The sequence below is a fragment of the Haliotis rubra genome, unplaced genomic scaffold (genome assembly GCF_003918875.1).
Source record: "Haliotis rubra isolate DU_JTF1 unplaced genomic scaffold, ASM391887v1 Scf20, whole genome shotgun sequence".
NCBI lineage: Eukaryota > Metazoa > Mollusca > Gastropoda > Lepetellida > Haliotidae > Haliotis > Haliotis rubra.
The window spans coordinates 717,808-744,170 of NW_025766003.1; the positions used below are offsets into that span (position 1 = coordinate 717,808).

Consider the following 26,363-nt stretch of genomic DNA (forward strand, 5'->3'; position numbering starts at 1 on the left):
AATGTATAGTTGTGTCGGTCCTGTCACAGGTGAATGTATAGTTGTGTCGGTCCTGTCACAGGTGAATGTATAGTTGTGTCGGTCCTGTCACAGGTTAATGTATAGTTATGTCATCCCCGTCACAGGTGAACTTATAGTTGTGTCGGTCCTTTCACAGGTGAATGTATAGTTGTGTCGGTACTGTCACAGGTGAATGTATAGTTGTATCGGTACTGTCACAGGTAAATGTATAGTTATGTCATCCCCGTCACAGGTGAATGTATAGTTGTGTCGGTCCTTTCACAGGTGAATGTACAGTTGTGTCGGTCATTTCACAAGTGAATGTATAGTTGTGTCGGTACTGTCACAGGTGAATGTATAGTTATGTCATCCCCGTCAGAGGTGAATGTATAGTTATGTATTCCCCGTCACAGGTGAATGTATAGTTATGTCATCCCCGTCACAGGTGAATGTATAGTTTTGTCATCCCCGTCACAGGTGAATGTACAGTTGTGTCGGTACTGTCACAGGTGAATGTATAGTTGTGTCGGTACTGACACAGGTGAATGTATAGTTATGTCATCCCCGTCACAGGTGAATGTATAGTTGTTTAATCTGAATGCATAGTATCACAGGTCATTGTTACCCAAGGTGAATGTATAACCCTGTCATTTACAACACTGAAATATTTTGCGGCGACAGTTACAGCGAATTAATACATGTCTGCATCAGTAACCACAGGTGAATATATTGTCATATAAGTTTAACAGGTGAGTATATATCGTGTCAGCTACGCCAACACCGAGTATCGGTGTAGCCATTGGTGCAAATGCCTGACTTTCTAAGTATCCTGACTGAAGTATATATGTGACATACATTGTTGGAACCCAAACCCATGGTTCCAGGTAACGGATTATTCATGATAAATGACAAAACCATGTCCAGAACTACAAGAAATATCTACTGAAGTCCTGTATCCTGCCTTACCGGGGACACACGTCACACACACATTCCCTTTTAAAAGGGAAAACAGGGTATGTGTTAAATTAGGGAATTGATGCCTCCATACGCATGTCACATCCTAGCCAAGTGACCACAAACCAAGTTGTAAAATTCCAGCGATAACAGAAATATTTAGTTATTGGATGATTTGTTTGAGTTATACAAAAGTTTCAGAAAGACAAGGGAGATAATAATTGTTATTGTGGTGATGCATATGTTGGCCAATTTGTCTCTTTCTGTCTTCAATGTTCAAAGGATGGAATTCCGGTAATCATCTGGTATTCAATAACATAACATCATGGGAATATATTTATGCATGTTATTTGGCGACCTCGAACCTTAATTAAGTGTAAAAGCTTTAAAATATATAACTGATCCTTGATTGTCAATATGTCTAATACATGTTAATACACATGCTAAAATAATTCATTTCAGGTTTCTTTACTTCTTCGAGCCATCATCAGGGATAATCAAATATGTATTAAATACATAGGTTCGGTTTACGATCTTTGGTAAACCTGTGAGGACGGAGGAAATCGAACCTCACAACGCAACGGCGTTGACGCGTTAACTTTATCTGTTTCGGGATGCCGAAGAACCGGGTTCGATTCTCCATATGGGTACAATGTGTGAAGCCCATGTTTGGTGTCCTCCGCCGTGGTATTGCTGGAATATTGCTAAAAGCGGCGTAAAGCCATACTCGCTCATCCATCTGTTTTCCGTGTATTCAACATTGAATTCCCCAGGCTTACAACTACATCCAGTCAATGCGCCACACTGTCAGACAAACTTTGCGAAGTAGATCCCTTCACTATGTTTGCTGTGGACTGTACCTGAGCTACAACTCTCACTAAGTAAATACTGAAATCGACAACAGCGTCACACGCAACCCCCTATTCATTTCTTGAATGCTAAAAGATAACCAAATTAAGATGGGGCGACCAGGCTCTGTCTGCTATGGCCTATATATCATCATATCTCTATTGCATACACTGCCGTGTCAAGTTCGGTCATGATTATTTGCATTAGGAATGCTGTTTGTGGGAAACAATGAGAAGATTTGTCACAACAATTTTAAGTGTTATTATGTATTTGCTGACGACAGGTGTATCAATTATATATCTCTTCTTGCCAAATCTCCTTTATATCTGCACAAGATCTTTCGCTGTTCAACGGCTCTTCAAGTGAACAATGAAAGCTAAGTGTCGTCATAAAGTTAATAGCTCTGTCGTCAGCATGCGTATGATGTTATAGTTAGTGACAATATAGCAGGTGACGTAAAACGTAGTCATGGGTGACAGTAAGATTACGTTTGTGACGTCATCATGTTTTGACGTCATAGTTAGAAACAATAGTGTAGGACGTGTATGCACACTCTCCTACCCAGAGTTCCATGCGGCAAGCCAGCATAGTACCTCTGCCACAGGCCAGAAAAATGTGACGATTCGTCACATCTTGCACCGTCCATTCAATATAATGTACAGATTTCTTTTACTATTTTATTTTTGACGAGTCTACACATCTAACTAAACATCTTTAAAAGAATGAATTAGTTTCACTGAGAAAATATCCAAAAACATGTAACACTATTTCGATTTGCGTAGCGATCCTTTGTTTACATAGGTTGGACGGCTGCACGTGCTGTCATCGATACCGACGGAGAGCAAACGATGCAGCCAGTTTGATATCTAAATACGTACTGTCATAAACCTTACTGTCGCAGTTGTGGAAGAATATATATGTAACAATGTAAAACATTATGAAAAGAGCGCCGAAAAGCTTTCGTGAGTCCAGTCTCTTCTTATTATGAATATGCGCTTTTGATTACAAACGTGATATGCAAATTAGCCTGTGGCAGTGATGTTATGTTAAGTCATCGCTGTGCCTGAGTGTGGTGTATGCATTATGGTTTCAGTGTGCAAATACATACTAAGTTACATTGAAAAGGTTACAAAATTATAATATACAGATATTAAAATATTAAAGGCATTAAGCACTTAACTATCAAACTAAAATAACAATTTACCTCCAGGCCGACAAGATCACAACGGTGGAATGAGAGTCAGATGTATGCTAAGTCAGCAATTTATCTGTTCCTATTTATGTCTAAGGTTACACAAGCATATATATAAGGTCCTAATGGATGGCCTGAAGCCTACATCTGTCCATCAAATGTACCTATTTTAATCTATCAGTGTCCATGTGTTACCTTTCTGGGACATCACTATAACGTTATGTAGCATAAAGAAGCACAGAGAGCAGAGGATGCATACAGTTTTGTATCACAGACAGACAGACAATATTTTATTTACGTCTCACTTCTGTAAATACAAATGATATTTACAAACACTCAAAACAGTAAAATGTACAGAACCATTCAAAAGAGAATTATGAGAGACAAAAATAATTGTAAAAACTTAAAAATTATCAGAACATTATAAGCATAAAAAGTGTTTTCCTTTTATTGAGGAGTAAAAAGCAGATTTTGGGTAAAACATGACAAAGATTAGGATTGTTGAATATAGAACATAATTTGTCGAAATCAGATTTATCTAAAAAATATGGACATAAATTATCACAATCATTTAAAAGTAAGACCCTGATGTCGTAATATAACACGCAGTAAAACAATACATGTGATTCATTTTCAATATCATCAAGACATTTAAAACATTTCCTGAAAGAACATTTTCTGAAAGAGGTGAGGTGAGGTGAGGTGAAATTGGGTTTAACGTCGTGCTTGAGAATATTTCGCTCATATGACGACGTTTTTCTGAAAGAATACTTTCATAGCGACCAGTTTCAATTCTGAAGGGGGCTACACCACATCTAAATGCTGCTAGTGCAGATGACACATACAGCGCAGAGGATGGTTACCATACTGGCAAAGTGTCAGGTACAATCATACAAAGGCGAGTTGACACCAAAGTCTCTCAAAGGTTCAATCAGCCGTACATTTGTTTATGTTACATTCTGTTTCAAGCTGTCAGCATATACAAATGTATATCAATACATGTTCATATAAAATTTTGATGCGAATGATAAAGAGAATCTCACCCGAGTGTCTTTTGATATCAAATATATCACCACGAGTTGACGAAGTTACAAATATTATACTGTTTACTTTTATCAACGAGTGTTGATATATTTGATATCAGTAGACACGAGGGGGAGATTCTATTTATCATAAAAAATCATTCTTCATTAGTTTTCAAAGAAAAATGTACTTCTCTGAACACGGTACTGCCATTAAACTTGCAGTGCATCGGTGTCATTGCATTGTGACGTCATAAAGTTCATGACGTCATAACATTGTACAAAAACTACTGTCAACAATCTCACACAAGCGATATTTTCTCCCGTGGAACACAGTGTTGGATGATAAATGATTATCTTTCTTAGACTATGAAGTCATTTGCTCGTTGCTTTTTCGTAAACCAGTCTATGCGAGAACACTGGATGTTTATATGTACCATATTACTAAGACTGTATATGGAAATATTTGGCAACATTCTAACCTAACGGCTGACAATAACTAAAGTATGTAATTACGAGTGTCATAACTGACAGACTGAAACAATCACATAAAACTAACTTAACTTAACCTTGATGTAGCAAACAAAACAAAATGTATTTAATGGTTTCGGAAGCTTTCCTTTCCTTTATGGTTGGTTCTGTACTACCGTATACCGGGAAATTTTCGAGGTATCTAATTTTCGAGGTTTTCGAGGTTAGAAACGCAACCTCGAAAATATTATATCCACGAATGTTTCCGAACTTCGTACCTTTGGGCTAGATTTCCTATCGATAAGCATTTCAACTGCTGGCAAACAATGACTTCCTGACATGCGCATTATCTCTGTAATGCCTGTCAACAACCACGCTATTAGACTCATTTTGTCTCGTCAAAATGTAACGACATCGACTGAAACAAACTTTTAGTTTGGAAGGTATTTCTAGCTCATTAGCTCATCCCAAAACAACTATCGTATCTGAGAGCTGTAATAAGCAAGGCGTACAATATTGCTACCTACATATATTACCTAACACGATCCTTCGTCTTGATGCCCGTTAATAATGCTTATAGCAAGATAATGGCACATATTCATACAGAATAAGAGGAACCCCCAAACCTATCCCGTTAGAAACCCATATCAGAAAATATACGAGGGGATAAAATAAGGGATCACATGAAAGCACAAGTGTTCCTTTATTTTATTCCCACGTTTCTTCACAAGCTTTGTGTCGCACAATTTATGAAGAAACCTTGAAAAAAATAAAGGCCACTTGTGCTTTCATGTGATCCCTTATTTATTTCCCTCAGTATATATAATCCTCACTACAATAATGAGCTGCAACAATGGTTTAGGAAAGAGTGTTGCTACGTTGGACTTGGAGCAAAAACGTTTTATTATTCGTTCTTCAGCTACGGTCTTCATCAAAATTATTGGTAAAGTTTAATGGTTTCCATGCCAATGGCGGAGATTGTGAAAGCTTCAGTAAAGGCGGAATAGATCGTCTTTCTGATCAGTTCATATAAAGCACTGCATTCGTGGAGATTTTGTATTCAGGTAAAGATGCATTGCATTGGCAATGATGTTGTATGGTTTCAATGTTTCATTAACCGCCTTATCGTAAAAGACACGGATACACATTGTCCTACTTAGCGTTTCACGGGTTTCCATTCTGCTCTACAAGTATATGTTATAATGCTGATAATTTTCATTTCAAGTTCATCTTAAACGAAGTAGCAAATTCTGTAAGTGGTGTTCTACTTCTTGCTGATCTGTAAGAGGCGACTAACGGGATCGGGTGGTCAGGCTCGCTGACTTGGTTTACACATGTCATCGATTCCCAGTTGCGCAGATCGATGATCATGCTGTTGATCACTGGATTGTCTGGTCCAGACTCGATTATTTACAGACCGCCGCCATATAGCTGGAATATTGCTGAGTGCGGCTTAAAACTAAACTCACTCACTCACTCACTCTTGCTGATCTGATTTTATTAAAAAATAGAAATATCTTCTTGGGTCAAGGACAAGGACATTTTGCTTGAAGTGTTTTTGCTTAAGCTTCAGGGGTATATCACTATCACTATATCACTCACTGATCCATCCATCCATCCATCCATCCATGAAAACATATGCAATGTATCATGATGTTTCTCTGTTTCCGGGTGATCTGTCTCTTGTCATTTTTTTGATACCCCTGACTGTTTCATTAAACTACGATTAATTTCTCTTTGAAATGTTCTTTCGTAAAGACTCTGTAAAGACAAAACAGAGATGACTAAATATTCACCCATGACAAGTGGCCCTTGGTTTTGTTTTGTCCCCTTATTGCAGGGAACCAGGCAGGGAAACAAGCATTACATTGCATGTTGGGGTGATGTGAACCAGGACCCACTAGTCTACGGACATACACTCTATCCACGGGACCACAGAGGCGGTCCTGAACATGATAGGCAGAGGCAGGTGAAAGGTCAATGATTACGTCCGAGATCTGGACCAAGATCTTAGTACACAAACAATTTTAATCTAATCGAGACTGATACCCTGCGTACCGAATGCCCGAAACATTAGCTGATATATCGTGACCAGCAACATCAGTGTGTAAAATAGGAGTCCTCTAAGACAGCTGCTGAGAAAACGTGTGTCCCCATTTCAGACAGTGGGCATTACGCTGAAATATAAGAGTGAGTGAGTGAGTTTAGTTTTACGCCGCACTCAGCAATATTGCAGCTATATGGCGGCGGTCTGTAAATAATCGAGTCTGGACCAGACAATCCAGTGATCAACAGCATGAGCATCGATCTGGGCAATTGGGAACCGATGACATGTGTTAACCAAGTTAGTCGCCTCTTACAAGCATAGTCGCCTTTTGTGGCAAGCATGGGTTGCTGAAGACCCATTCTACCGCGGATCTTCATGGGTCCTGAAATGTAAGAAGGGCCGTAACTCTGTACAAAATTCATTTAAGACACCAGTTTCCGCGTTCATTTTGGGTCATGACCAGTAGAATTGTAAATAGAGTTTTCGACCTTGGAAAGATTTTGAGAAAACGTGTCCCAATTTCACGTTGAAATCATGTGATGTGGAGCCTTGCCTCGTCAAGCAGAAGGCCCGGGTTTGATTTCCCATATGGGTACAATCCGCGAAGCCAGTTTCTGGTGTCCTCGCCGTGAAATTGCAGGAATTGATAAGATTGTGCTTTCGTGATATGTTAACTTTCAAAAGATGCAAATCAGAGTAACAAAAGACAATAACCGATAGTTGCGACCTGTGGTACAAGTACAACCAAAACACTGAGGGGAGACGGACGAAAACCGCATTACATTACCTAACGCTGATAACACTGTCAGTGTGACCTTAGTGCAATCGCTCCTACTTAAATCGGTTGTTGTTGTGCAATATCTACTGCTTACTCTGTTATTGAGGTTACGCTTTTATGGGTCACCATCGGGACTTGGGTCAGGGTTCGTAATAAATAATCTGTCCTCATACATGGTGGTCGCCGCATCAAGACTGCACCATAACATATCCAACATAAACGCCAGACAATTATCAGTCTCGATTATGTGGCGACGCAGATTCCATCGGTGAATGAGTGAATTCACTTTTACGCCGCACTCAGCAATATTACAGCAATATTCCGGCGGTCTCTTAAAAAATCCAGTCTGGACCAGACAATCCAGTGATCAATAAGCGTCGATCTACGTAATTAGGACACGATGACATGTGTCGACCCAGTCAGCGAGCCTGACCACCCGATCCCGATAGTCACCTCTTACGACAAGCATGGGTTACTGAAGATCAATTCTAACCCGGATCTTTGAATTTAGAACTGATCATTGAAGATCAGTGATGTCATCTGGTCGGTAAGAGTGAGTGAACATGGTTTTATGCCGTGTATGGTGAGCAATATTCCCGCAATATCACGACAGGGCCCCAAAAATGGGCTTCACACATTGTACACATGGGGAATCGAATCCAGGTCTTCAGCGTGGCGAGCGAACACTTTAACCACTAGGCTACCTTACTGCCCTCTCTGGTCGTTAGGAAAAGCAACAAGCAAACAGTATTATGTCTTTCCCCGTTATGGTCGCACATTATATTTGTTACATATACTCTGCAAAAGAATAGAAATGCTAACGTAGGAAAATTGATATATCTGACGGAGTTTGGTTATATTCATTCAAAATGAATACCAAACAGGAATTTCGTATGTCTGAATGCATCGGGAGCGATTTGTGCAGTTGAATTAGAGTACGGCCAAAACATATCACGAAAGTGGGAGTCTCTTCCACGTCTCACCATGCACTATTAAACGACTATATGGAACCGTTCTCACACGCAGGGATCAACACTTGACCTACCCAGATCCGAACGACCACGTGTCACAAGTGCAGCGCTGGACAGATTCATACGGATTCAGACGACCAGTTCGATGCGTCATTCCGACTAATCAGCATCGTCGGCTGCGACGTCAATGGTGTCAAGGACATAGCGTATGGCCACAACAGCGATCGGTTTGGTCACAAGTCATGTCTTTTACGCTTCCCCATGCAGGCAGAAGACGTCGCGGGGAAGGTTATATTCGAACTACATACAGGAAGTGGGCAGGTTTGGTGTAGAGGTGTAATTATGTGGGCCGCTATCTCCCACACCAGTAGAACAGATTTGATACACGTCAAAAGCGAATTAACGGCACAGCGTTACACAGATGTTACACGTTATTCTGTACATTATGCAACAAGCAAACGTCGTTTCTCATTATGCGACAAACAAACACCATTCTTCGACATGACACGGCACGGCACGGCAAGTATGACAACGGCCTTTTTAAGGAAACACAGCATCCCGATCTATACCCATCAAACACTTACGGGATGCACTTGATCAACATCTGCGATTAAATCAGCAACTGACACAGAACCTCCAACAGTTGGCACAAGCACAACAGAAAGAGTGGGTGAACGTTCCCCAGGCCAATCTGACTGGTTCCATGGAACGCTGGTGAGGAGGGGGGATACAAGATTGTGAGATTGTGAGAACAGATCACCTTCAGTAACTGTTGTTTATTTGTGTAAGAGTTTTCTAAAAAACCACAATTTTCATATATTTTTTTCAGAGTATAGTATTGAATCATATGTAAGTAAATGTTATGCAATGTAAACACAAATGTCAGGTCTATATTTTGAGAAACCCATTCCAACATCGATCAAAATGCACGGAGCATATCTCTGTAATGAATCATTTAAGATCGCGACCAGTAACGTCAGTATACTTATGTAATATTTGCTGTCTCTAACTTGAATAGTTTTTTAGAAAACTTTTAGACCCCATTTTTAAAGCATGCACTAACTTGAATGCAATGGAACAAAGGCCGTAACTGTGGCAGGGGATAAGATAAGATAAAACTGAACTTTAGTGATACGTTCAGAAGATGTATGTGGTTTGGTTGGCATCTCAATGTTTCACAGTTAAATCCCTCATACATTCGGAGAGTGAGGGGTGGCACTTGAACAATGCTAAATCCCTGAGAGAGAGAGAGAGAGAGAGAGAGAGAGAGAGAGAGAGAGAGAGAGAGAGAGAGAGAGAGAGAGAGAGAGAGAGAGAGAGAGAGAGAGAGAGAGAGAGAGAGAGAGAGAGAGAGAGAGAGATTGCACAATATTGCGTCATGCACTGAGCATGAGCCGTTTATTCCTAGTGTCAATCCACGAGTCCTCTCATCGTCGCTAATCACGCCCACAGAGCCTAATTGCTATATATGGATGTTTTCATTTGTATTTTACCTTTGATCCACCTATAATTAGCCTGCTGGTCATCCTACCACGGTTGTCAATAGCAATTGGTATCAGCACACGGGATGACCTACTTTTCTCGTATAAATTGACTCCGTTCTTTTGACTGGAATGTCTGCCGATCAATGTGAAGGACATTCGAGAACCGGTTTAGTTGAAACTGGTTTGTCGTCGATCAGTCAGTGCAGACGAGAATGCAACCAGCCAGAGCCCCATACAGACTCATCAAGCACATCTAGAATATGTAGAGAGCAAAATATATAAAGGTTTTTACTATAGTTCATCTTGTTTCAAACGATGCCATGTACTTGGTCTCTGCATGTCGTACTGAGGGAGGTCATTGAAAATAGGTCAAGTGGGGTAGGGTGTGTTGAGACTGGGCGAAATTATTAATTCCCCCAAAATACTTGTAACAGTTTTCATGACCCCTCTCCATACAAACGAACAGCATCTAATAATATTCAATAATGCTTTTTTTCTTAATTTGTATGTTAGAACTGTCATGTTGTCATGCGATCCCAACACAACAAGCTTCGCTTGGGTAAATCATAAATGTAGTCGACGCCATCTTTCTCAGCGTTAGTATTTACTGACTCCCCTTCCCCAGAAAAAAATAACCAGTCCCTCATTTAGCTTCATCATCACTTAAAATGAAATGAAATGAGTAGCTTATGTTATGTACGTATTTAGGAAACGATATCGATATCAAAGACTGTGTTTTGTATTTTTTACATCCACTATTCCATGTCTTGCTCTAAAATGCCCTGTCATTAAAATATGCCTATTGTTCATGAACTGTATGCTATCATTAAGAATTTAGATCGAGGTGACGTTACAAAATACATTCAATGTTATCGTATCCCATCCGTTTTCAAAATGCTCAGTTGTATATTTGTATATAAAAATAAGAATAAAACAGCTTTGAAATAGAATAACATGTCTTAAGGACTGGAGATAGTTAAAAAACGAAGCTACCTCGTTCTCCCGTTCGTTCGTGTAACAACCTGGCCCTAGGACACCTTATCTGAACATCAGAACAACAACAACAAAAAAACTGTTGGTGAATGTACACAATAGACAGCTGTAACAAGTCCTCTCACTTTATCAGGTTATTCTTATCATGTGTGATGTGTCTGTTGTTCGTGGTCACTTAGCCTGAAACAAACATATCCAAGAAAGCCCATTCAAGTCTAATAAGTCCAAGATATCCACAGAATCAGGAATGAAGAAAGTCTCACAGCTCCTTTTCATAATGTTTTATTTCTTTCATTATGAACTGTTTTATTATGTAAAATATGTTCATTTCAGAGACTAGTTGTTAGTCTAGTCATTGGCATGTGTGATGGGTTACTGCCAGAATATATATTGTATTTTCCATTGCTCAAAAACTGTATGCATTTTGGCTTTCCTCAACTCCGCACAGCTGTCCCTAAGTACAGCAATAGTATAATCCTATTCCGTTTTAACCTGTTCAAGTTCATGTTCATGATAAAATTAGGAAACTTAGACCCACCAACAAATTGAAAACCATATAAGGTGTTTTATCATCTGAAATACTTTCTTTTCAAGTTTAGTTTTTGGTTGCCAAATGGACCTGAATCATCTTACCTGACCATTTACATACATAAACTTATAAATAGGTCTATGTCCAAATCATGTACATACACAAACTGTAAATAGAATATCTTAATTTAATTAAACATATATTATTTAACCATGCAGATATGATAGAAAACCTCTTCATTAGTTTGATGCCAAATCAACGAGTTAAACATGTGATTTTCTCCTTTCTATACATTAGATACTGCCATGTCTATAACCATGACAAATCTCAACTAAAATCAGAGTCCATTGTGTAATTCCGATGGTAATATACTGAGCATGTGTTTATAACCACCATTAAACAGAGATGCACTATCAAGCGCAAAATGTGCAAATATCAATGGAGTTGCTACTATAAGCTACACACACAGGGGTACCAGAAATAAAACCATATGTTTGGAAGAAGTTAGAACGTGAATCTTTTTGTTTGAAATAGAAGTTGCCGTCATGTTACACATAGGTAGAGTTAATGATATCTCGAAAGACCACCCGAGGACTGCAATCAACTGCAGCTCAGTGACCTCAAACTTTTTTTCCCCTGTCGGTTGAACAGTTTGGTGAAGTTTTCGATAAGTCCCCGGGTCAACATGACCACTGGAAGATAAATAAACACGTGTATATGAAAGCGACACAAATCATTTCTGTGCCCCAGGGAATCCATATTTTGTCTTTTGTGAGATTCTGATCATAGTAGAGATGTCTGAAGAAAAATTGCTTATCTAATCTATGCTCTCATAAGTGCTGGACACTTGAGAACTTATTTTGGTTGATCAAATTCTTTTACCTGTGTGAACTAGTGAGAACAACTTCCTCGGCATTTAAAAAACAACAACCATGGTATAATATATTGCATAACCAGCTTGACACAAGCTCAGGAAGGCCAGTTACCTACACAGCTGGATGTGACAATGTCTTTGTGATGCGTCTTTTCTAAAAATGACATACGAGGGGCGATCAAAAAGTATTTAGAATCACCAAGAAAACGATACAAATGCAGTTATTTTGATGTTTTATTTTTCTACATATTTCTGTCAAGCTCAAGCAATTTGGTTTTGCTATGTTCCAGTCTCACGATCCCCATTTTCTTTGACCTTTTATCGTGGTACCCTCAAAAACGCAAAATCTACAATAATTGCATCAAAAACTTCAGGAAACAAAATATGCAAGAAATATTTTGTGTGTTTGAGATTGATAGAAGTCCCCTAGAATCACACTTAGATATTAAAGTTCATAAAAAAAGCAATTTGAAATTACAATCCCTTGTTAAAGTGACTTCCCCTTCCTGTTGACTGAAAGAGCTTGTTTTGGAGACACTACCCATCCCCCTTTCAGATGACGTAATCATAAGGTATAGTTTATTCTAATGTATTCACTTAAGCATACATGATGCCAAGGGTTCAAACTAAATACTGAATGGTCACACAAGTGTCAGCTCACAATACATTGTAAACAGTGCCAGCTTGAATATCTGGACACAATGTTTTTAAAAGTGTCCTTAAAAAGTTTGTTAGAAATATTATACCTCAATGTGATGTGATGACAAATATCTGGTTAACCACATTACCCACACAGGTTTGAAGAGGAAAAAAAAAATTCGAACCCCTGTTCCGATCTGCTTGTTATGTCTACCTTGATTATCTTGGACCTGTGTCTTTTGTCTGCGTTTGTGTTTGCATATGCGTTGGTGGTTGTGTCATTGTGAGTGGCTTCGGGTGCGCGTATCTGTTTTAATTAATGTCTAGCTCACGTCTGTCATGTCCGACAGGTCGAAACACCCCACTGTTCAACCTTTGAAACAGCCATATGTCATCCGAATGATTTTTGCCACTATATCGGTATCGATCAAACTGAATTGAAGCCACGTGAATGCTTGTGCATTAACTCGTTAAACACTAACTCAATACACAATATAAGACAAAGATATACCTAAGACAAAACTCCCTGACTTAAATGTCCGTGTTACTACCGCTTAGTAGAAGTGTCCGGTGTTAGCAGAGCGGCTATTTGCCTCAGTCCGGCACTGTGTACTATGGACTTTAGCGTTTGTCTTAAGTTTGACACTCCTAAAAATTGGTTTGTAAATCTAGTACATACCCCATTTAGCTGGATTTACATTACATCCGCATATTTTGACGCATGCGTTACCGAGTGCATTTTTTCCAATACACTAGGTGCGATCATCTGCGATATAAGACGATGAATATTAGATGGAGGCAAAATCCTAGCAGTTTCTGTGCATGAGGAAGAGAACAGAACACGGAGATGGTGGGTACATCCCTTAAACCAACAAAGATTATTTGAAGGAGCCTATAATCGTCTTATAAGGGAATTATTAGGGAATTAAATAACATCAATCTTTTATGTGTTTTCGAAATACTGAACTAAACTTATGTAGAAAATATTTACTTTCATACCAACATTGTTCTCTCATACACTCAGGCATTACAAATTCCACATATACAAAATTTGAGCAGTACTGACTTCTCTGGGGAACATAGTTCTGAGGGTTCTGTTGACGTGAACCAAATTGAGCCTCATGAAATATCTGGGCAATTTTATTTTTCATAAGACTTTTAGAAGCATCTTGAAGTAGCTTGTTCTGAGAATGAAATTTATCAAAGGTTTGTCATATTATTGCATATGTTATGCACAGACAGGCACAGAAACACATTATAAATAACATCTCATCAAAAACACTGCCTGTCTGCAATTGGAATCGCGTATTTTTATCGAAAGATGAGGAAATAACTTTACCTGATTGTCAACATGTTGGGGAAATACCTTATTGGAATGACGTCATCAGGGGAATTCCTCATGCGAGTTCATTTGCGTTGCGTCAAAAATAGGAGGCCTACCTATCTAAATCGCTTCGGATCGCAACGCATGCAAAATTCGCACCTAGTGTATTGTCTAAATGGAAAATGTACTGCTTGCGTTTTTTCGGACGCAACGCATGTCGCAACTCAGAGAAAATCGGACGTAGTGTAAATCCAGCCATACTAATTGGCTTTTCAATTTATGCACCCACAACTCCATCGACGGGTGTGTCAGCTTGTAACTCAATCAGATATTTCGACTATCGTCTGTTATGATAAAAACATGTATTCAATTACTGCTTTCAAATACCTAACCCGCACAGCTGACGAAAATGATTGGGTACGACAACTACTGTTTCTGCTACTTCTACTACTACCACTGCCGCTTCTGCTACTGTTGCCACTTCTAGTATTAATACTGTGCTAGTACTGTAGGAAAGCAGCAGTAGTAGTAGCTGACTGCATGGCTGTTTGAACGTCAGCTGGAGGCCATGAGACAATCTTCCGGCGACGTATATCAGACAGCCGTTATTGCCGTCGCGATTAGGCGGGAGTCTTGGAGACTGCGACGTAAATCAACATCCCTTCACACATTTACAGACTGCATCAAATTAACCTACCTTGCATGGCAAACATACAGTGGCACCAAAGTATTGTCCGCTTGCGTTGTCGGCGCACACAACACATTTCAGTGACGTCTTCAGCGTCACACCCATCTTCTCTCCTCTACAGCTGACGTTCCTACTCCTTTCGTGAGAAGGACCGTGTGTTTCACCACTATTGTCACGAGAATTAACAGCATCTACCTCGATACTTTCAGGACTACCCGAGTCAAATGAATCTGGGTGCGACCCGTCTTCTCTGCATCCTGAATACGGAGAATACAGCGGGGTCGAGGTAGTCTGTTCTGCCTCTAGGGACTCCTGTTGTTTCTGGCCACGTCCTCTTCCTCGTTTAGAAGCCATGTCTATTTGCACACATCCGAGTATCGCATGTCGAAAAACCTAAAAAAGATGAAACATCATAACTGTCCTAATATTTCGTCACGTGTGTGTCTAACGGAAACCGTTGAATAAAAAGCTTTAAAACGGTTGAATGAATGATTAATTGTCACACATTAATTATGTTTTACTGTTAATATAGTGTGTAGATCTACAGAGATGATTAACAGAATCGAATAGCCAGGGTCAGTGACTTAGTTGATGGAACTGTGTTGTCAGAATTGGCATTTCACAGACTATACAAGACAAATGTTATGGATAACAACTTCTTTATTTGTTTAACACGACGTTTTAGGGCTTGGTTCTTGCCCTTTCTTTAGGTGGATATGAAAATTATAACTATCCACCTTAAATAGGGGCACGAACGAGCCAAGAAAGGTCGTGGTATACAAACATAGAAGTTGTTATCCATAAGATTTGTTTTGTATTACTACACCAAATTCTAACTGCCTTTGGAGAATTTCATTTTATAAACTGGGCGGTGGGGTAGCCTAGTGGTTAAAGCGTTGGCTCGTCACGCCGAAGACCCGGGTTCGATTCCCCACATGGGCACAATGTGTGAAGCCCATTTCTGGTGTCCCCCGCCGTGATATTGCTGGAATATGTTAAAAGCGGCGTAAAACTAAACTCAGTCAGTCAGTCATTTTATAAAGTGTTGTAATACAACAGGGATGTTGCTGAGTGTGACGTTGATAACAAAGAAAGAAGTAATGAAATGTAACTTAATCACACATCGTATTTTTGGTAGGCATCCAAAGATATGAAGAACATGAAACAATGACATCTTTATGGACGACAATAGATTTACTGCTTGTGACAACGTTTCAAGGTTACTTCTTTCCGTTCGTCACCTGATGAAACAGTGAGCTCTGAAACGCCATGTCATGTCTGACAGGTGGGGACACCCCACTGTTCAGCTGGTTAGATAGGCTGGTTGATAGACCGACATAGTACTTTCATCTTTTGAACATATGTCATCCAATTGATTAGAGCGATGTTTTCAACATATGTCATCACATTGATTAAAGCGATGTTTTCACTGTATCGGTATCGATCAAACTGAATTGAAGCCTAATAAATGCTCATGCATTAACTAGTTAAACACTAACTCAATACACGATATCAGAAGGACATATTTGAGAAATAATCCACGGGGTAAATGCCCCCGATGTTCCCCGCGTATTAGAAGTGTCTGGTGTTCGCAGAGCGGCTATTAGTCTCAGTCTGGTATTGTAAGGGCTTTGACGTTTGTCTAAATTTTGGCACTCCTAAAAGTCGGGTTGTAAATCCAGTACGGTACGTCATGATAACAGTCTAATTTACAATGCAAATTTTATTGTGGAATAAGAATATTACATATCCAAGCTGCAGCGACATCAATGAGTAAATCCAGACTCGGCAGTTTAAAAAGCAACGTTTCACGATTGTTACATAAATCGGAGTTGCTGTATGTAATTCTATATTCCACATCTTAATTGTTCTTAGAAAATGTTGAAATATAATAATCTCCCGACAACAAATGGAACTACATGTACTCAACTGAGATGTCATAAACAACGAGGACGTCATCTTCGATTGTGTCCTTGAAATGCCATTGCTAGTAAACCGATCTCCCTTAATAACTCGCTGTTAAGAAATAAATAACAGATAATATATTATCGACGAAAAAGTGTGATACTGTATTTACCTATCAAAGTTAATAGCATGGAAATTGTTATTCTTCGCGGCATTCTATTACTGAAAGCAAAAACAAATCAAACACAGACAGCCAGACATGGAGTGCACAGAGTGGAACGACGTTCCACAACTGCCTAGGTCACAAACAATAACTGTTTTGTATACGTGACACACTTATTTGATCTATGGCTCGTAGCACGGAAACAACTCACACTTATTCAGACAAGCAGTAGGAGCCAAGAAAATAACATCAGTTTTACCAGTTTGTAGTGTGACTAATGTGGGAGTCGAACCCATGATAAGCGGATCCTAGTACATATTAAGGACGTAACTCGCCACATTGAACAGAAATATATTAAATACGTCTGCATTGAAATATATTTCGAGCTGATATTATACCTGTAAAAAGGATTAACCTCAACAGAAAGCTTTTCCCTTTTATTTCCCTTCATGATAAAATTAAATGGAGTAGCCATAATCATTTGTTTGCCCTTCAGTTTAACGGGGGTTTTCTAATGGACTACAATTCTTTCTGCAGAATTTCCTAAAGCGTGCCACAAATCTCGAATCCTAAATCCACATTGTCGTGTTTCAATATATGTCAGAATCAAACCACATTCGTGGTCTTCACTGAACTGGGCCGGGTTCGATTCCCTACTTGGGTACAATGTGTGAAGCCCATTTCTGGTGTCCCCCGCCATGATGTTCCTGGAATATTGCTAAAAGCGGCGTAAAACCAAACTCACTCACTCACTCACTGAACTGGGGAACATTTACGATCTGCGACTTCCGGTTTTTCTGTTTAATGCAAATTGTATGAGTAACGGGCGCTAATGATAAGGCAGGATACACACACCCTGTTCACGAACACATGGTAGAAGCCGTGGTGGCTGAGTGGGTTAGACGGCTGGCGATTAGGTGCCTGACTCTCAGGATGTGGTTTCGAATCCCGGATGATGCTCAGCCCAACGAAAGTACTAGAATCTGTACTTCACTGAGAAGGTGTAATCCCTAATATAACAAATGTAACATTTGACCACTTTCTAAATGGCATTGTGTATTCACAGTCTATACATATATGTATGTACATATTTTACCCCTAATCATGCCTACTGGCCAGCCTATATGGATACATACATATTTCATATAGTACATTAATACCATCAGACATGCCTACTAGTCTAAACATGTGTACACAAATATCTGTATGCACATATTTTACCTTTAGTCTTGCATGTCAGTCTATACAAGTATACACAAATATTTGTATGTACATATTTTACCTTTAGTCATGTATACCAGTCTATACATGCATACTCAAATATACGTATGTACATATTTTACCTTAAGTCATGCATACAAGTCTATACATGCATACTCAAATATATGTATGTACATATCTTATTATAGTCATGCATACAAGTCTATACATGAATACTCAAATATATGTATGTACATATTTTACCCTAAGTCATGCATACCAGTCTATACATGCATACTCAAACATATTATTGTACATATTTTACCCTTAGTCATGCATACCAGTCTATACATGCATACTCAAATATATTATTGTACATATTTTACTCTAAGTCATGTATACCAGTCTATACATGAATACTCAAATATATGTATGTACATATTTTACCCTTAGTCATGTATACCAGTCTATACATGCATACTCAAATATATGTATGTACATATTTTACCCTTAGTCATGCATACCAGGCTATACATGCATACTCAAATATATGTATGTACATATTTTACCCTTAGTCATGCATACCAGGCTATAAATGCATACTCAAATATATGTATGTACATATTTTACCCTTAGTCATGCATACCAGGCTATACATGAATACTCAAATATATGTATGTACATATTTTACCTTTAGTCATGCATACCAGGCTATACATGCATACTCAAATATATGTATGTACATATTTTACCCTTAGTCATGCATACCAGGCTATACATGCATACTCAAATATATGTATGTACATATTTTACCCTAAGTCATGTATACATGCATACTCAAATATATGTATGTACATATTTTACCCTTAGTCATGCATACAAGTCTATACATGCATACTCAAATATATGTATGTACATATTTTACCCTAAGTCATGCATACCAGTCTATACATGCATACTCAAATATATGTATGTACATATTTTACCCTAAGTCATGTATACATGCATACTCAAATATATGTATGTACATATTTTACCCTTAGTCATGTATACCAGTCTATACATGCATACTCAAATATATGTATGTACATATTTTACCCTTAGTCATGCATACCAGTCTATACATGCATACTCAAATATATGTATGTACATATCTTACCCTAAGTCATGCATACCAGTCTATACATGCATAATCAAATATATGTATGCACATATTTTACCCTTAGTCATGTATACCAGTCTATACATGCATACTCAAATATATGTATGTACATATTTTACCTTTAGTCATGTATACCAGTCTATACATGCATACTCAAATATATGTTTGTACATATTTTACCCTAAGTCATGCATACCAGGCTATACATGCATACTCAAATATATGTATGTACATATTTTACCCTAAGTCATGCATACCAGGCTATACATGCATACTCAAATATATAATTGTACATATTTTACCCTTAGTTATGCATACCAGGTTATACATGCATACTCAAATATATGTATGTACATATTTTACTCTAAGTCATGCATACCAGGCTATACATGCATACTCAAATATATGTATGTACATATTTTACCCTTAGTCATGCATACCAGTCTATACATGCATACTCAAATATATGTATGTACATATTTTACCCTTAGTCAAGTATACCAGTCTATACATGCATACTCAAATATATGTATGTACATATTTTACCCTTAGTCATGCATACCAGGCTATACATGCATACTCAAATATATGTATGTACATATTTTACCCTTAGTCATGCATACCAGGCTATACATGAATACTCAAATATATGTATGTACATATCTTACCCTAAGTCATGCATACCAGTCTATACATGCATAATCAAATATATGTATGTACATATTTTACATATCATGTATACCAGTCTATACATGCATGTACATATTTTACCCTTAGTCATGCATACCAGTCTATACATGCATACTCAAATATATGTATGTACATATTTTACCCTTTAGTCATGCATACCAGTCTATACATGCATACTCAAATATATGTATGTACATATTTTACCCTAAGTCATGCATACCAGTCTATACATGCATACTCAAATATATGTATGTACATATTTTACCCTAAGTCATGCATACCAGTCTATACATGCATACTCAAATATATGTATTGTACATATTTTACCCTTAGTTATGCATACCAGGTTATACATGCATACTCAAATATATGTATGTACATATTTTACATCCTAATGTCATGCATACCAGGCTATACATGCATACTCAAATATATGTATGTTATTTTAATTCATATTTTACCCTTAGTCATGCATACCAGTCTATACATGCATACTCAAATATATGTATGTACATATTTTACCCTTAGTCATGTATACCAGTCTATACATGCATACTCAAATATATGTATGTACATATTTTACCCTTAGTCATGCATACCAGTCTATACATGCATACTCAAATATATGTATGTATGTATGTAATTTTACCCTTTAGTCATGCATACCAGGCTATACATGCATACTCAAATATATGTATGCACATATTTTACCCTTAGTCATGCATATCAGTCTAAACATGTGTACACAAATATCTGTATGCACATATTTTACACTAAGTCATGCATATCAGTCTATACATGTGTACACAAATATCTGTATTCACATATTTTACCTTTAGTCATGTATGTCAGCCTATACAAGTGTACACAAATATCTGTTGTACATATTTTACCTTTAGTCATGTATGTCAGTCTATACAAGTGTACACAAATATCTGTATGCACATATTTTACCTTTAGTCATGTATGTCAGTCTATACAAGTGTACACAAATACCTGTATGTACATATTTTACCCTTAGTCATGCCTACCAGTCTACATGTATACACAAATATATGTATGTTCATATTTTCCCTTAGTCATGCATACCAGTAAATATATGCATACATATATTATTTCATAAAATACATTAATACCCTCAGGCATACCTACTAGTCTATACATGTGAACTCAAACATATGTACCCGGGTTCGAATCCCCACATGGGTACAATGTGTGAAGCCCATTTCTGGTGTCCCCCGCCGTGATGTTGCTGGAATATTGCTAAAAGCGGCGTAAAACCAAACTCAGTCAGTCAGTCAGTCAAACATATGTATGTACATACTTTACCCTTAGTCATGCCTACCAGTCTATGCATGTGTACACAAATATTTGTATGTTCATATTGTACAGAGTAGTGTTGAGAGTAATACAGCTGTATAGGTGTTTAACTATACAGCTGTATTACTTCATTAGTCAGTGTACAAATTCACTTTTCTGGATAGATATATAGAATAATTGTGTCACAGCCTTGCAGTATTTCCTGATATTTCGACTGAATACAACCCCGTGAACTGCGTATGGATTAGAATGTTTAAAAGAAATGAAACTCCCCATACAAACAGAGCAAACTCCGTAAATCACCGACAGAAAGGATAATTATGGATATTTAACATTTCAGTTGTGGTATAGATTAGATTGTCACATTCTACTTCTTATTTCCCTTTGCTCTTAATATTCATCAAGGAGTAAATCTGAAAAGATCAAATCTATAAAATCCAATGATTAAATAGCGAAATGTATTCACATGGAGTATAAAAAGGTATTTGCATCCATCAAAAACCGCTTACTTATTACAAGTATACCTATAATATATACTAATTCATATATCTATACTATATACCAAATTATATATCTATAGTATATACTAGATTATATACCTATAGTGTATACTAAATTATATACCTATACTATATACTAAATTATATACCTATAGTATATACTAAATTATATACCTATAGTATGTAATGTGTTTCGCTTCAGAGAACAACCCATGTACAAAGTGATCACTCTACTTCAACATTTGCACTCAGCTAATGACGTCTCTGTTGTGCAGTGTTAAAAGCGCAGATTATTTATTATCACTAAAGTTAATACTCTTCTACCACATGCTGTTTCTAACACAGCTTTAATATAAAACCATTTACATTACATGAAAAGGGATTTTTGTTGGCGAGACTGATGCATCGGTAATTAAATAGACCCAAGCTTTTCAAATGCCAAAATGTCCATTAGTACATCGCCCTATTAAAGACGCATGCATTGGAATTGAACAGTCACTTCTCAACTCGTCTTTAAATTGTCATTAACCTAACATTCAGATACCCTCCTACGTTTTAACAAGACAGTTGTGATGAACACACACCAATACTGGTCGATTTCAAATTATCAATGTAATGGATCAGATGTTTTATAATATGAGTAAATACACGTATATGCTTCGAACAAAATGAGCTTTCCATTGTGACCATGACTACTAACTCGCACCTACATCATCTGTAAATGAAGGTGCGATGAAACACTTTCCATAAGAAATATGTGCAGTTTATTTTGAGATGGAACATTTTCACACCTGATTTTAAAATAAAACGCGCAAATGCAGTAAATTTTAAGGAGCGGCTATATGAAAGGTGTGTAGGCGACTCTCCAATAGCCTGTTTGAACAGAAATTGAAATATAAATACCATGTATTGAAAAGCCTTTTCCAGGAGAGGACATTCGATTTCTTTCCAGAAAACAAAGTTATACGAAGGAAAGATGGCGCCGACCTTATCAACGTTTTCAGTTGTAGCCTCTTACCAACCCAGTGTATTTTGAATGTGAGTGGGTGAGTGGGTGAGTGACTGAATGGCTGAGTGGGGAGGGAGGGATGACAGGGAGAATGAGCGAGTGAAGAAATGAGTGACCCATTTAAGTTATCGAATTGGGACCTTCGGCTTGACGAGGGAACTCGGTAACCACTGGTTCACCCAACCTACCCCGCATATAAAGTTTCGTCATGTATCCTTGACACAAGGGACCAAGCAAAGTATTGTTAATGATTAAGTAATATCGTCATAACCAAATTCATTTTAGTCTTTCAACTTTCAAATATACATAGTCATATACTTACTACTTACATTATGTTACTACTTACTACTACTAGGCGACAGTAAGCAATTAATAATTCTACATCACACTGACTACTTCGATTGTTTGTTTGCTTAAAAACGACACATTCCAGCTGCATCACGACTATTTGTACAAAAACAACTCCGTACCATAGCGTCCACGGATCGACATCATGAGCATCGAACCATGCAATGTGGATGCAGTGGCATACATTACGAAACCACCGGATCCCTCGGTCGCCTCTAATACGAACTAACGTGAAATGCACACATTGTACCATTGACTGACTGACTGAGTTTGGTTTTACGCCGCTTTTAGCAATATTCCAGCAACATCACGGCGGGGGACACCAGAAATGGGCTTCACACATTGACAAATTGGGACATATTCAATTAGTTTAAGCTTATGTTTTAAACAAATACCTACATTTTGACAACAAATATAATCTTACCATTTTAACACTATGAAGACAGCAGAGTTCTGTCCACAATCATTAGAGTACATTGTATGAGATCATATATGACATCTGACAGTGATGGTATAAGGTGTTTAACTACAAGGTGTTTTCATTAGTCAATGTACAAGACACTTTTCTGAACAAATAATTAGAATAATTGTGTTTTAGCCCTGCAGTGCTTCCTCATATTCTGCTGAATGCAGTCCCATGAAATTGATTAGAAAGTTTAAATATATAGAAACTATAAGGTGTACAAAGCAATCTTTGTAAATCAAACAATGGAAAGGACATGTTTAATCACGTATATTTCATACTCCATCTATGGTTCATATTTGGATTAGATTGTTATATTCTACTTATTATTTCCCTTGGCGCATAACATTCCGATGATTAAATAGCGAAATTTATTCACATGGGACACAAATAGGTATTAGCATCCACCAAAAACTGCTTACCTAGTTAATAGTTAAAATTATATGCCTATAGTGTGTAATGTGTTTCGTTTTAGAGATCAGTTCATACACGAGTGATCATTGCTAATTGCTTCCATGTTAATCTCTTGACATTGTCTTTTATTATTTAATGAGCAATTTGGATGCAATGACATGCATTAAAAATACCAGATCTCCTTAGTCGCCTCTTTATGAACTAGCATGAAGTGCACACGTTGCCTACCATTGACAAACTTGGATATATTCAAATAGTTCGAGGCTCATAATATGTTTGAAACAAATAAGTATATTTGGTGAAAATATATATCTCTCGATTTTAACACTATCCTCGTATCGGATTACACACTGTACAATAACGAGATCTTCCTTATGGTATTCATATCTGGTGTTACCCACCGTGATATTGCTGGAATATTGCTAAAAGCGGCGTAAAACTATACTCGCTCACTATACTGATTCATTTTGTTATCAAGACAAAATACATGAATATCGATCGTCGTTAACCTCTGTGTAATTATTTTATGTATAACATTAATGTTTTAATTACAAACTGATATTTGTCACCTATTTGATGGTAATATGACATACACATGAACATTTAGTATCATAAACAATAGGATACAACTCTGACAACATAAGCCGAATATATATTGATTAAAGGCCATCAATATTGGTGTATTTTGTGCTGATAATAAAAATATAATGAAGTCTTTATCGTACAAGGTATGCTTTTGTTTATCATGCTGAATGTTTCAATATATATATAAAATGCAGGATATCAAAATCATATTTATTATATATGTGTGTGCTTGTCCTGCTTATCTTGTCTGAGTTGTATTGAAATACCCATTGCGTTTACCTGTCTGCGTATAGCGTTTACCTGTCTGCGTATAATGTACCTGTTATAAGTGTACATTTGCTCAGCTCATTTTGTTGGTAGTGTTTGTGGATAGGGATATGATCTACTTGAAGATAAGCGGAAACGGTTTGGTTCTATACGACACAGCATCGGCTAAAAACAATAACTTAGAGAAAACAATCACGTGACTAAACCATACACTAATATATTGACACTGACAGCAGGGTGAAAACAGTTACCACAAATTATCTTTGACAATTTCTGCAGTTTAATGAATGTTATAAAGTGAATTGCTGTGAAATATGAGTAATTATTTTAAGTTAGGTTCACATTGTCCTTTACATTGTGTAGTTGATATGAATAAAAACAAAAACACACGCTGATTGACTATCATAAATAAATAAAACAAGAATGTCTCAATGCTTGTTATGTGTCATAATCTAGTTGAATCGGGTATCTACTCTTCAGCAATAAAGCCCATTAGCATAAACAGATTAACATTAACGAATGTACGAAAATCATCCCGTGACAGAGCTTCACAAAACTATGAAAATAATGACATTGATCTCGCATTAATAAACTAACAATATATTGGTGGTGGTGACGAATGTCTAAGGAAATAAACGACAATGACACCTGCTATTTAAAACAGAGGCTGTCTGCAAATATATGTTTCTCTGCCACGAAGTTCTGTGCACTGTACATATATGTGTTAAGGGAAATATATCGCCGACATGTCCGATTCGCTTGGTGACATTGTCTCATATCTATGTTGAACATACACAACGGAAATATACACATCAACATACGTCTAAATGTTATTGAGTGTTATTACAAGGACAATAGGTCTTACCTTCCACCTGACATGACTGGCGCACAGGTGTGTTTGAAGGCAAGTGCGAACAGCATAACCTGAGCTACAGTGTGTCAGTTAGCCCTTATCACATTGTCGTCACATCTGTGTCATGTAAAGACCTTGACCTTTGGACTCATTGCCTCGAATCGAGGGCATGTCAGACACGCCCCCTGCCGGCACACACCTTTTGCGAGCCCCGTTTGTCTTTGGTGCTGTAGATCGACCAGGCTGCACGCTACATTTGCCGGTTTCGATTAATTTCGATATTGAGCCGACTTTCAGAAATGAAATCAGTAAAATAGACGATAGGGTAAATTCATAGTGTCCTCACTATCGTCTTTCGCTGACTGTCAATGTTTTCCTTGAGTGGGGTGTGGGGTGGGGTGGGGTTGGGGTGGGAGTTGGGGTGGGTGCAACTTAAATATTTCGTACGATAAGTCTTACAGGGTGGGCATGCATGTTAATCTCATGTAAACTTCAGTATGAATACAAGCCAGTGAATGCTATGACGAATGTAGATAGGTGTAGAGGCTCGCTGTAACACATTATCGACAGTCGTCGTGGAAAATATTTATAAGGTGATTGGATCCCGAGTTGTTTCAAGAGCTCAGGATTTAAACCATCAGAATGCCGCGCCAGTATGTATTTGAATGT

General features: G+C 37.7%; 1 protein-coding gene across 1 annotated transcript in view; it reads right to left on the reverse strand.

Moving 5' to 3' along the window:
• The window catches only part of LOC124275562, a 36,988-nt gene extending 11,146 nt beyond the window's left edge, over positions 1 to 25,842 (reverse strand). Inside the window, exons 1-2 of the mRNA XM_046711141.1 lie at positions 25,707 to 25,842; positions 14,825 to 15,208 (exon numbers count right to left, since the gene is read on the reverse strand). The gene's annotated coding sequence lies outside the window, so the exon portion shown is untranslated. The remainder of the gene's footprint in view (positions 1 to 14,824; positions 15,209 to 25,706) is intronic.
• Between the last annotated feature and the right edge of the window lie 521 nt (positions 25,843 to 26,363).